The 13,486-nt window shown below is 40.1% G+C and overlaps 1 protein-coding gene across 5 annotated transcripts in view; it reads right to left on the bottom strand.

Annotated features, from left to right (window-relative positions):
- The window catches only part of rptor (regulatory associated protein of MTOR, complex 1), a 197,297-nt gene that overhangs the window by 176,139 nt on the left and 7,672 nt on the right, over window positions 1-13,486 (bottom strand). The window lies entirely within an intron of this gene.

Genomic DNA, 13,486 nt, shown 5'->3' with positions numbered 1-13,486 from the left:
TGTATTCAGAGCCGTCCTGGGAGATCTCCAGTAAACCACATTCTGCTGCTGCTGGCCACTGAAGCTCCAGTGGAGCGGTGAAGGTTGAGTGTCTCGCCCAGGGGAAACTCGACAGTAGTTACAGAGACAGGAGTTATTCTTCTCCTCCCACAGATTCATCCGTTCCAGGGATTACATTATGTCTAACACTGAGGCTAATGTCACTCCACTGAGGAATCTATCCTGCAGTCCCAGGGGAATGTCACAGTCAGATCCAGCAAAGGCACGTCTTTCAATAAATAAATGGGAGAGTAGAATTGTAACAACAGACTGAAACCACAAAAAGTAATGAATCACGACACAGAAGATCACTGGGGCAAGAACTGGGTGGAAAGAGAAAGAGGCCATCTGAAAAAGATCTACAGGTGAATGGGTTATGTGCTGAGTCCTGACACAAATGATTAGATAAGAGGGGGTTGACATGGGCTGTTGAAACAACTGAACATTGCTGGTACATCATGTGTCTGGCAAAAAAACAACAACTTAACTTAATGCTTGTCCCGTTAAAAACAAAAATAAAGATATAAATAAAGTGATACTTCAGAAAAATTCAATCAAAAATCGGTCTTTCACCCCCCAGATATAATTAATTTCAGGAGTACACCGCTAACAGCTAAATAGTAGTAGTTTTTAATATTTGATGATGAGAGACTTCAAATAACACTGTCATCCTTGCAGCAATCAGGCTCGGTGTTTGAGTTCGCTAAAATAAAAAATTCAAAACCAACAAGAACTTAATTAAACCCATTACTGTTCATTAACACATACAGTAGATGTATATTGTATGACTAGTGTGATTTTCTCGTTCTCAAATCAATTCTTTCCCATCATCCAAGGCTCTATGAAACGTTTTACATCTAGTCATGAATATATTCTCTGAACAGGTGTCATTTCAACACAGCTATGTTTCTTATTACCACACAACATGTATGTAAGTGAACACAGCTTGTGAAAGTGTTCTTTGTCAACATAAATACTAAAGCAAGTAGTGTGTGTTTCTCAAGACTAGAATATAGTGCCTATGTTTCCTTAAATTTTGTGTCTCAGTAAAGTGTCAATGGATTACTGGCCCATAGCTTCCTCATGAAACCGGCCACTGACAGAGCAAGACAACAGTGTGTTGATGGCACCGCTTGACCCTCGCACAACAGTGACCGTTTCATCATCGTCTTGCTTTCAGAATTAAAGCCTGATCGCGTTTACTCTGTGACAGATGGCACTTGAACTTCAAGAGGCCCTGTATGTCCTCCTGGCTCCAATTAGCCGCAGGTCAGCTACATGCAGGGTTCCCAGCAGGGTTCATTTCTTTCCTGCAACTCTTTGGTTACAGATTTTCTGAAATCAGGCGACATCAGATGAAATCAAGGAATATGGACTTTTCTTTTTGCCATTTAAAAAACGGGGCTAAAGACCACAATTTTAATTGCCAGAAAATAATAAAATATAATTTTAGTTTCTGTCAGAAAAGAGACAACTGCTAACATCACTAGCTATTCCAAATGATACATCCACTGTCCATAAGTCAAGCCATGATTATCTCAACACTGGCTACAGAAACGACAACAACTGTATACACACACATATACACAGAGCTATCCCCATCGGATAGCCTGCAGTAACATACACAGTCTTGTAGGTCAATGCAACATTGCCAGGTGACCTTTTACAGGTAAGACTTAGATACTGCATCTGTGTGCAATGTAGACCTATAGAGCACATGTACTGTGGATACAATGGGTTAGGTGACATCCCAGGGTTCGCTGATCTGTTGTTGTGAAGGTAATTAAGGCGCCCTCTGCTTTCCCACCAGCTGAGTGAAAGGTCAGTGTACTAGTGGGACTCTGCAGGACAAGACTCGACATGCACACTCATCCGCGCACACACAGGCACACCGAGTCACACCGCTTAATTCTTTTTCACCTGACCTCCTCACCACTCGCCCTTTTCCTGCCTGTATGGTGTACGTCCTGATGAATGGGCATTGATGCACAAGTTTTCTGCTTTGGAGCACAATTATATGCACACAACACCCTGGTTAGTGCAAAAAATATAACTAAGGTGATATCTCTACCACACTGCTCACAGCTATGTGATATTCCTGAACAAGAAAGACCAAGTCTAAATCTATGTGAGGTTGTATTTAGGCACAGAAATGCCTCAAGTTTAATGCTAACATCAGCATGCTAATGGTGACCATGTTAATATGCTGATGTTTAGCAGTATAATTTTTGACATTCACCATATCATTTAAGCGTATTAGGATGTTAATATTTGCTCGTTAGCACTGGTAAATGGTCTTGCATTTCCATAGCGCTTTTCCAGTCTACTGACAGCTCAAAGCACTTTACAATACTTGGCACATTCACCCATTCACACACACATTCATACACTGATGGCGGAGGCTGCCAACTGCTCATCAGGAGCAATTTAGGGTTCAGTATCTTGCTCAAGGCCGCTTCAACATGTAACTGAGGGGAGCCGATTCGAACCAGTGGCCTTCCGATTACGACCCGCTCTACCTCCTGAGCTACAGCCCCCTGTTAGCACTAACAAAGACCAGATCAGGGCAGTTTTACAGATTAAAAACCTGACCTGATGATGGCACTAGATGAAAAGTGAAGTGATCACGAAGGTTATAACAATTCATCTTGGGGGGAAGATGAATGTTTCTAACAATTTTTAAATTTTCATCTATCCAATACATGTTGAGATATGTCAGTCTGTTCTATTGTAGTCTATTGTTTTTTTATTTTATCTTTATTTAACTATCAATTTGATAGATCTGTTTTAGAGCTTGGCATTTAAGAATTTTACAGTTGGACCGTGCATGATTGCGTACGTGACAATAAAACTTCATTCGATATGATTTGAAGCTTATACTGAACAATTCTCTGCCGATCTGTAAAACGTGGCAGCTGAATTTGGGCCTTGACATACATACATGTATACATGACATACATGACATGAAGGACATTGTAAAATTCATTACAAATGCCTTTTCTTCCCATTGACACTGATGCTGTATCTGTCAAGTTATAGGATGTATTTTCATTACCGAATGGAGTAGACATGGAAATAATTAAATTGCAAAGTGAAACTGAAATGCAAGCCAGGGCAAAGGACAGAAATTTGGGACAGCCAATTTCTTCTCCCCTCCTTCTGTGCACACAAGGTCAGAGCCTATTTTGTCTGCACTTATCTCTATGAGATGTCCTTCTCACAGATGACTATAATCGAACCAGCATAGAACCCGCCTGACTGACAAGCACCTTACGAACTGTGCAACAGTCAGAGGTGTTGCTAACTTTGAGCCAACTAAGAGCCCTGACTGATCGTATGCAGCCACCACAACTGACTTTGGTGAGGTTTAAGTTCTCTTTAGTTAAAAGGAGAGAGATACTGTGTATAGTTCCTAAATGCAAAATCTCCCTTTTGTGCTCATGCATGCTTCATTGTAAGTTAAGCTGCTTTTTATACCTTAGAAAGAGACATAACTGGCTATTGTGTACTTCTCAAAGAAGGTAATGATTGTAGAGCTGGAATAGAGAAACCAATCACGGCCAACACAAGGCAAGCAAGTAACCTGACAAATGTCAAGATGTCATGTGACCATATTAGTCATTTAACCCTCACACAAAGACAGGCACATGTCTGGGGAAAACCAGAGGATGCCTCAAAAACACATGTCTGTCGCCAATTTGAGGATCTATTCTGGTATGGGATGGGTCATCATTTTTGAATAGTCAATTTTATTTTATTTTATTTTCAAAAAGACCTAATAGTTCATGCAACTATGCTTTTGTCTTCAGAAATATATTTCCCATTGTTTTTTCCCTTGTTTTTACCGATGTCGAAAATAACGCAATGCCACCGTGTATCGTTACCCGTTATTACAGGCCTCGGTAGTATCCTGTTATTATTACCAGGCTCCCGTAGAACATGTGTAGCACTCCACACAAGGTCATTATAGCATTTGCTCCACCGCTGAAATGGCGCTGTTCATTATACCTTGTGTGATAGGGCTGTACTGCACACAATGATGAAGAAATAAATTAAAATAAACAGTTTAACAGCCTAGCTTCCTTTCTCTGTCTGTGTGTGTGTGTGTGTGTGTGTGTGAGTGTGAGTGTGAGTGTGAGTGTGAGTGTGTGTGTGTGTGTGTGTGTGTGTGTGTGCGTGTGTAGAGAGGTCATTCTTCAAATAATCGCAGGATAGTTCACAGTGAATATCGAATAGCATTTTTTTTGCTTGAATGCCCATCCTTAACGTGGGTATCTTCCAATAGTAGCTCAAGAGACGTTTCATGAACACCAGAAAGCAACTAAAAGCCAAGCATGGCCTCCCCAGTCAATAGATCTAAAACTCACTGACGTTTCATGGGACACACTGCAAATATTTTCACTTCCTTCATCCTTCAAAGAACTGGAGGCTTTCCTTCAAGACTGAACCAATGTCCCCTGAATCACCACTCAGGACCTCAGTGAAACAAAAATCAATGAAGACTCGAGATCTTTGGAGAGTTAAGAGGTGACTCTACTGCTTATCAACATATCAATGTCAACATCTGAAAGTATACTGTATATACATTTAGACGAAGGGGCATTTCCCTTTATCTTTCCAAACTTCTGCATTTTTTGATCTCACTCTTTAAACAGAGGTGTGATGCAGTTTGATCTACTGTTGACACAGAAAAACCCTTTCATGTTAGTGCAACACAGAAGTGTGATCTCCTTACACAAAATGCATGTGTATCTATCACTTGAATAAATACACTATGACACACACTGTGCAAAAAACTGAAAGAGATTGAACCAAAGCGTTGGTACTATCTGATTGAACTGCTATGTAATGCATGTATGTGTGCCCTTTCTGTATAAGCTCTGCAGGGGCTGCTAAAATATCTACACCAGTATTGTGGGAAAAGACATTCAGCTAAAAGATAGACAAGAGACACTTGGAGGAACCGGGGCAGGTTTGCCCTTTTAAAATACAACAGCTGAAATCACAGACCACTTTGGAGACATATTAATGCAAAGTCCAGAGAGAGAGAAAAGACGTAACTGTCATCGCAGGAAAAATGTCAAAGAAAACAGCTGACTCTCTTGAGGAGATGGTGCGCAATTTTTTCCTCAAAACACACAAAAGCCACAGAAATGAGTACTTTACGTAGCAATCAAACGTGTCACCTGTGGTGCTGTGTGGACAGGAGACTACACTGCATGCCATCGCAGTGGTATCACCTTAGTGTTGATCGTGATTACAAAAAGTGGCTCAATACGACAGCAAGATAATTAACATCCTAATATAAACAACCCTGATGAAATTATTTGTTTTCTGTCCAGCGTCCAACGGGGCAATTCATAATGCATATTGATATTTATTTGCATGAGAATAACACAGATGAATGAGGGATTGTGTTTTTCTGTTCCAGCTCATCATCGCAGTGCAAAGCGGCATTCGAGTGTGACGGCTCACAGATGTGGTCCACATTATTCTCACTGATTTATCTGCTTGGTTATTCAACATTTAACTCACATGCACACTGGAAAGAAAGACAGTGAACACAAAAACAAGAAGTTAATTTATCAGCCCAGTTTGGAAATAACTGGCAGGCTATGAGGGAAAATGCTGTTTTTTTAAGTCGGTAATGACTGCAAGAGGCAGGTTATCGAATCAGTATCAGTTGGGGAAAAAAAGCATATCTTGCATCCCTACTTCAAACCTTATGACTCAAAATTAGTCAGGTCTTGCCACCTCCTGTTAATTAATTATCACATCCTTTCACAAAATCCCAAGTCACTGATTGTGGAATCTGAAACTCAGAAACAACATCATACAGTAGGTTCAGGTGGACATTTTTCCACATTTTTTGACAACTTCTAATCAATAAAAAAAATTACTGATAGATTGAATGAACAGGTGTGTTCAGTGTGCTCAAAAGAAAGAAGAACATAAGATAAGATGAAAGTATAAAAGCGTAGCAGGGTAGAGGGAGAGCAGTGATAGCAAAGCGAGGGCTCCCACTGTGAACAAAGCACCTTTTGACCCATAACAAGTGGCTCTTTATCAAAGCCTGTTAATTTGACTGTTAGCATTAATCTGAGAGGAAACAAAATTAGATTTTAAATCAGGTATGTGGTACCTCATGGATTTCCAATAATCAACTAATCTGTGTGAGGAGAGAGAAGATAGAGGAGGAGGAAAGCAATAAGGGACAGAGCATCAGAGGAGTGAAGGAGCACGTGCATTCACTTTTTCATCTGCAAAGTTGGACCCATCGCTGTGATGAAAAGTGACGGAACAAAGGAGAGAGTGTGACGGACAGGGGCGAGGGAGTGAGGGAAAGTGACAGAGTTAAACTGTATGCATGTGCATGTGCATGTGCATATGAGTGTGCATGTGCGCATTTCCTTCTGGTTGGGCCTGTGTGTATAATTAGTTCCCGTCCTCCTCTCATTAATAACTGCACAGGACTCCGGGGGACTTTCTGGCCTTTTCCCTCTGCGCCCTTTTAAGACTCCCATACAGCCCCCAGACCCGCTAGCTGTGTCGATCAATGGTCGCTGATTATTCCATTTGTTAGGCCTGCAATAAATGAAGGTTATTAAAATGGTGGAGAGCATCGATCTCCTCCAGGCGGGCCATAGCTTACTGGCAGCAACAGGTCAGATATTGGACACTTGAGCTCAAAGTCCAGATAAGAACTAGCAGAGTTTTGCATCTGGATGACTCTTCTTGAGTGGTTTTTTTTTGGATATCAAAAAAATGTTTGGTGGCACATATGTTTGTTCTGTATCATAGTCCCCTCATGGCTGCATTTCACTAAACTCTCCAATCTGTCTCCACAGCTCCTGTCTCTCTGGTTTGACTTTTTAATACGCACAATGAATCATCGAATTAGAGATACAATTAGGGAAGTCCCTCCTGTCAAAGGAGGCAATGTTGTACCAAAAGTGACAGAAGCAGTTGTGTGAAGAATGATTAAAGAGAGCTCGACAGAGAAGTTCAAACCCCACCTATCTCCACACTTGTGTCAAATGGATCAATCGCTACATAAAGTGAGCGTGACTGTCAGAGTGACGGTTTTTAAAAGTTACAAATATGGTCAAACAAAGCCTCCCATTATTCCACTATGGCAAAGGGAGTTCTAAGGCTGCTCGGACGAGGACCTTTTTAAGCATACTTATATTTTTGGCTGTATGCTTATTTGCAGCTAAGAGAGAAGAAAAGACAAGAAACTGCACACTGCTGTCAGGTTCCCAAGAGAAGCACCACTGGATGTGTGCGTGACTTACTGACAATATACAGTAAGTGCACATGGAAGGCACAAAGGATAAATACTGCAGACATAGTATATACTTACACTTGCTGTAGGGACAGCTTCCTTTACAGAACCACTTCTCCTTTCTCTTTCTTTCTTTGCAAATTTACAAAGTTTCATTGTGATTCCTGTGAAACTGTTTAATCTAAAGAAAAATGCCAGGTGGGAAGAAATGAAGTGAAGGATTAATAGTGATAAACTTATGTCCCAGTTCTCATCTCCTTGGTCAAAAATAGAACTATTTCAAAAAAGCCAAAGAGGCCTCAGCTAGGACATTGTTCACAGTCTGTACTGAAACATATTACTAAAGCATAAGATTGATAAACAGTTGGTTTTCACTGTGATGACACACTCAGACTAGACAGAAACAACTTGTTGTTTTTCTACGTGACACTTTGCAAAGTCTCTACATCCCTCTCTACTAGAAGACACAGAGTCGCTGTACATTAATCTTCATTCCCATTTAAAAGCATCAGCATTATCTTTCCCCTCATTATGACGATACAAAGAGGAAATGAAAGATGATAGAAACCAAGGCAGTCATTTCCATGCAACTAATGGGCTCTATAAAACCACACCTTTTATTCGAAGATATGTGAAATTTTTGAAAATCCAGAAATCCCACAGGTTTATAAAATATGTCAGAAGCATGTGAGTCCTCTTTTCACACAGGGAGGTCAGCGGTCAGGCCATGGCCAGTGTCAGAACACCATCTTTCTTTAGTATCTTGCGCAAAGAAACTTCAACAGGTTGGGAGCTTGTCGACAAGTGGCCTTTTATCTGCAGCTTTTGATTTAGGGACAGTCCCACACACTCCCTGTGACCGACCAGCTGCCAAAACTCAACTCAACAGTGAAACCACTGGCATCTAATTATTTCTAGTAGCATGCAAATACATTTTGTTTTCATGGCTCCGTGGCTGAAAGTCTATATGCTGCCTAATGAACTGTGAACATTGATTGAATTCAACTAATGATGCAGAAGATAAAGCCAAACAGACCACCTGTCTCATTTCCACATTATTATAATGGGCTTGGATATTGATTACTTATTGATTTCATTATTTCTAAATCGAAAAAGCCAGCAGGCAAGGCACGTGTGCAAACCAGCAGGGAGGGATAAGAGAGACATTTAAATGAATCATGTGTGTGTGTGTGTGCGCACGTGTGTGCGCCTGAGACCAAAAGCTGTCCAGACTGATGCAGATTAGAGATCATCAGGGAACCATCACAAGCCTCAGTGGTGCTGCTAAAATCAAGCATAACATCCAGCTGATGATAAATCATACCAAGTTATATTCAGTATTTGAATACAGTTAAAATTCCCAGTCCTCCAAAAAATAACAGGGCAAAACTAGACTGCCTTGAGGCATTTGTAAGTCCAAAAAGGAGGTCACATAAATGAAAAATGACCTGATATTGTTCAATTTAGAAAAATCTCAGTAAAGAACATTGTTTTACAAACAGCTGCAGGCTGTTTTCACACAGGTACAAACTGCTTTGACATTTCAACACTCTGCTGTAACAAAGTGTTTCAACAACAGTATGCTGTCACTGTGTTAATTACAACAGTGCTGGGAGCATCAGGGAAGATAAAGGCAACAACTAGGCTACTAATGACTTAGAAAAATATCCTACAGAATCAACGCCCTACTGTTCATTTAGAGATGTTTCTGTGGGGCATCTTGTCCTCCCACTATGCCGCGTTAATCAGCATGAGTGGATTTTAAAATCATTAATTACAAACCTGTTTGCAATCTCTTTTCCATGGATCTGACACCCCACATCTCAGTTCTATATATTCCTGCTCACCACAGCCTTGCTCTTCACTCCGTGAGAGTAGTTAAAGTTATGGATCATTTGTATTACAATATTTAAGATAAGATATGCAATGTTTTGTGACTACTTATTAGTATTCACTCCTGTTTATCAACCTGACTGCAGCAGCGATCTGCAGGTGACCTCCTTTCTTGGTTGTTCATGTACTATAACGCTGAGTGCCGACTGGAGCTGGAGAGGAAACAAACTTTATTTCATGAACTTACAGAGGAGAGGGGAAAGAGAAAAGACCGGAGGACCTGAGTCTCTGGTACTGTAAGTGCTGAGTCCATCGAGAGGCTCAACTTAATTCAAACACACAGACATGCACATCGTAGATGCGTGCCGTTGCTCGCTAGCTTACGGCTAATGCACAGTAACATATTCTGGGTGTTTGGGGCAAAAAAAAACTCGTGTGTATAATGTGAATAGACACTAAAGATCCTCACGCGAGAATTGCAAGGCTCCTTCTCTCACTGCCTCTTGGTAATCGGATCGCCTACGAATGATCTTGAGTGACCACGACTGGACGATATGAAAACAAAACGATCACCCAACCCTAACATGGTTAATCATAGTTAAATAAAAGCCTTGTTGTGCTAGAGGGTCTGATGGTGAGGAGAGGAATACAATAGTCTTTGAATTTGTATATTCTCATTAAGATGTAGAGGCACTTGTTTAAACTGTCTCTCACAGTCTCAGTGGACAGAGGCTGGACTCAGTGGAAATCAGTGAAAATTGTTTCAGGTGCGTTCAGAATCAGATTGCTCAGCACACTGTATAGATTTGATTATTGTCCAATCAGCAGTAATGTAAAGTTTTTACCGCAAAGTTTTTGTATTACTAACTACTAACATCAGAAGAGATGAGGAGGTACGTGCTCACATGACGCAAGGTCATCAGAAGTCTGGGAGAGCCACAGAAACTACTTCCTGTGTTTCACTAACCATTGTTTGCCATGCTGCTGTATCACATGAAGTTAATCAACTTTACTTTAACATGGTGTGCTGTGGTCACATGAACCCAGCATTGCTGGAGTGGTCTGCTCTGTTCACTGCTTAGCTCAGCCCGGGATTCAAAAAACAGCATGATGTCATGTAAACACACTCAGTGGCTTTTGGACATCTTGTATTTTTTTCATTGCCTCTCTCAATGACTGCTGTGTGTTTATTAAACATGAATCTTATCATTATAGAAACTATTAATTAGCCTGCTCTCAGGTCTTAACAGAACTCTTAAATAAAGACAGGAGCACTGGAGAGTTCAGTATGTGTGTTAGCATGTGGTCTGCTACAGGAGCCTCATTGGAGTGATCAAGAAAAAGTTCAAATTAGATCAAAGCTAATTTCAATATAATAAAGTATATAAAATGAATCACAGCAAATCTTGAAATCATGAAATCAGTTAGACAAACTCTGATCATACTGTACGTCCTTCTGCCGGTTTCTCATGCTCAATTCTCAGAGATTTTATTCCAATGTACACCCTCCACTGTCCTCTTGCATGTCCCCATCTCCACAAAACTGCTACCAAGACAAATTCCTTTCCATTTGTTACTGGTGAGTAAAATCAATCCTGATCCACCTTCACACTGCACAGCTCCCATACACACATCCTCCTGAAAATAAGTTGCATCAACTTTGCGTCAAGCCCCTCTGACGTCATTCAGCTTACAGCTCCACAGGGGATCGTGACGCATAAAAGGTTGGGAGAGATGTTTCTGTGTGTAGGTCAACTCACATCCAGCTTTGAGGCAGTTTATCTATTATTCGACGTAATGTTATAAACTGGGGGTAGATCAATTATCGGACCTCAGTAAACCGTAGTTTGATTTATTCCATCGCTGGTTGTTTCAAATTTTGATAGATTGAAGATTTGAACTTTTACTGCAAATGAATATCCGTCGCAAGCATCAGTTTTCAGTCTTCTTGATTTCTAATAATCTGTATCAGCCCTGAAAAAGCCATAACAGTCGACCCCTTTTAACAACAGAGGCATAAAACTCAGTAGACTCATGACTTAAACTGTGTGTAATTTTGATAAATCTTGTTAAATCTAAAATCTAAAAAAACCAAACAGGCCTTTTTCATGGGAGACATTTTTTCATAATAAGAAAATGAAGGTTGCTGCTTCAGTTTCAGGGTCCTGGTATTGTGCTGGCTGACTATCACACTTGCATGGCTGACTGGGACACCTGAAAAGAACAGATCCATTGTTAGTGTTATTAGTGACACCTGTGCTTTTCCTACTGGGAACAAGTGAAAATGTCTGCTATGAAATGACCTACTTTTGCCCACTCAAACAATTTTCTAATTAAAGCCAGCAGGTGTTAAATATTGTATTTTTAATTACAAAACACTTTACACTTGATGCTACTAAAGGAAAACAAAGAACAACAAGACATGGTCTTGTTTTAAAGCAATCCGACTGAAAAAGTCCAATTGTTGTGTTCTGTGAGTCTCATTTTAATTTTGGCTACTCTGTTTTCACAAATACATAATGCATCTCTAGACTTGCTATACGCCCTCATAAGGCAGTATAGCTACATAATAACAGTGAGAAGGCAGCATCACACTATTTCACTGGGTTCTTACTGCCTACTCCAACACCACAAGTTGATAGTAAAGTCACTGTGGAAATATCTACAAAGGGTGTGCCATATCATATCGCTCACAATAATACTGGAATGATTTTTAATTTGACTTGAAAAAACATATGTTGTGATAATAGACTTGTGATGCAATAACATTAGACTGTTACGCACAGCAACAAGAGTAGCGAATCAAAATTGTCATTGCTACCAGCTAGCGGCTACAGATGTACAAACAAACCATGGCAATGTGTGCAGTGCAGGAAGACTGTGACAAAAAAAGTACCCGGTGGAGTACAAGCAGAGCAACATTTCGCAGGGAGAGTTCAACTGCTATTGTGAGTTCTAAACCAGAAAATGCGTATTTTGTTATATCGTCAACAATAACATTACTGCAATAATACACTAAAGTATTGTGATATTTACTGTCAGGCCATATTGGCAAACACTAGTGTCTACACTGAGGAAGCAACAATTAACCTAGTTTACTATTAACCTTTTTTAAAATGCCAATGGTTTCATAATCGTAATGGCTCAGCAACTCCGAGTGTTTCTGTTCTCACTCTGAAAAAAGGGACATCATGATACATCATTTTTTGAAAGTGGTGAATTAAGAGTTGGGCTAAGTAATAGCAATGAAAACCTATGACAGCAAAGCAGGAAAAAGAGTACTGCAACCATTTATAAATTAACACCAAAACAGCGTGTAATCCCCTCAAGAGCCTTACACCTACATAAGAGCAGTTCTCAATTCATTCCTTTTGTTTGTACTAAAACACCACTTTGACTGGCCTTTTTGTTCATTTCTACTGTCTTATTTGGTTACTCTATTATTTCTGTTTTGAATGGCAGCAACTGTTAAGAAAGAGCCAAAAAAGGAAAGTTGTGGAGACAAAATACAATATAACCTCCAAACAAATGAATGTGAAATAAATTAATGCATTATAATTGTGAAACCTGGATTTTTCCACAGACTATAATCCTTCTATTAAAATCTATTATCATTGCATCCCTAGTCTACACTACAGTGGCATTCACAACACATTGGTATGGTATAGGATATTTCAATGGGATTTATAGAAAGTTTTTCATACAACAGCCTTTGAGTTTGTTATGGCCTACAATGTCTGTTTTTAACCTGATAGCTCACAAACAAGTGTACCACCTGTGGATCAATAATGGTCAAAGCCTGCCCTGCTATCACTTATCTAACCAGGTCACGGTTCATGTTTTTTGTTATCAACATACACCTGCTGTGTTCTATGTTCAGTGTGAGAATGAACATCAACAACTGGCGGCACCTGTCAACCGAATTAGTGTCATTTCTTAGTTTCTTGACAGAAACCAAACAAACCCATGTAAAATCAGTGCAAACTTAATTCCCCCACATTCCCTTCCTGTGAATGTGACTGCTTTAATTTCACACTGCAGGTCTGATTGTTCAGTAAAGGCACTGTGATACTTAGAGACACAAAAAGAATACTCCATACCCCGATAAGAGCTTTCTAGTAAACAATTTGGTCACTTTTTATTCCTTAAAGGAGCCACTTGTCATGTGGAGTTGGCCCTGACCTTGGACTCATGTATAAATAGCTGTCAGTGTTGTACAGTAATCTGAAAACTGTTATCATGTATTTCAGTCGGCAGATGCAGTAAACGTACAAGCAGTCATGCTCCACACGGAGTGGGACACACAAACAGCTGTGTCCCAATTGCAAA

Source organism: Pagrus pagrus (genome assembly GCF_965226575.1).
Source record: "Pagrus pagrus genome assembly, chromosome: 2".
Classification (NCBI taxonomy): domain Eukaryota; kingdom Metazoa; phylum Chordata; class Actinopteri; order Spariformes; family Sparidae; genus Pagrus; species Pagrus pagrus.
The sequence above is the reverse complement of the archived record's forward strand: the minus strand, read 5'-3'. Positions and strand labels throughout refer to the sequence as shown.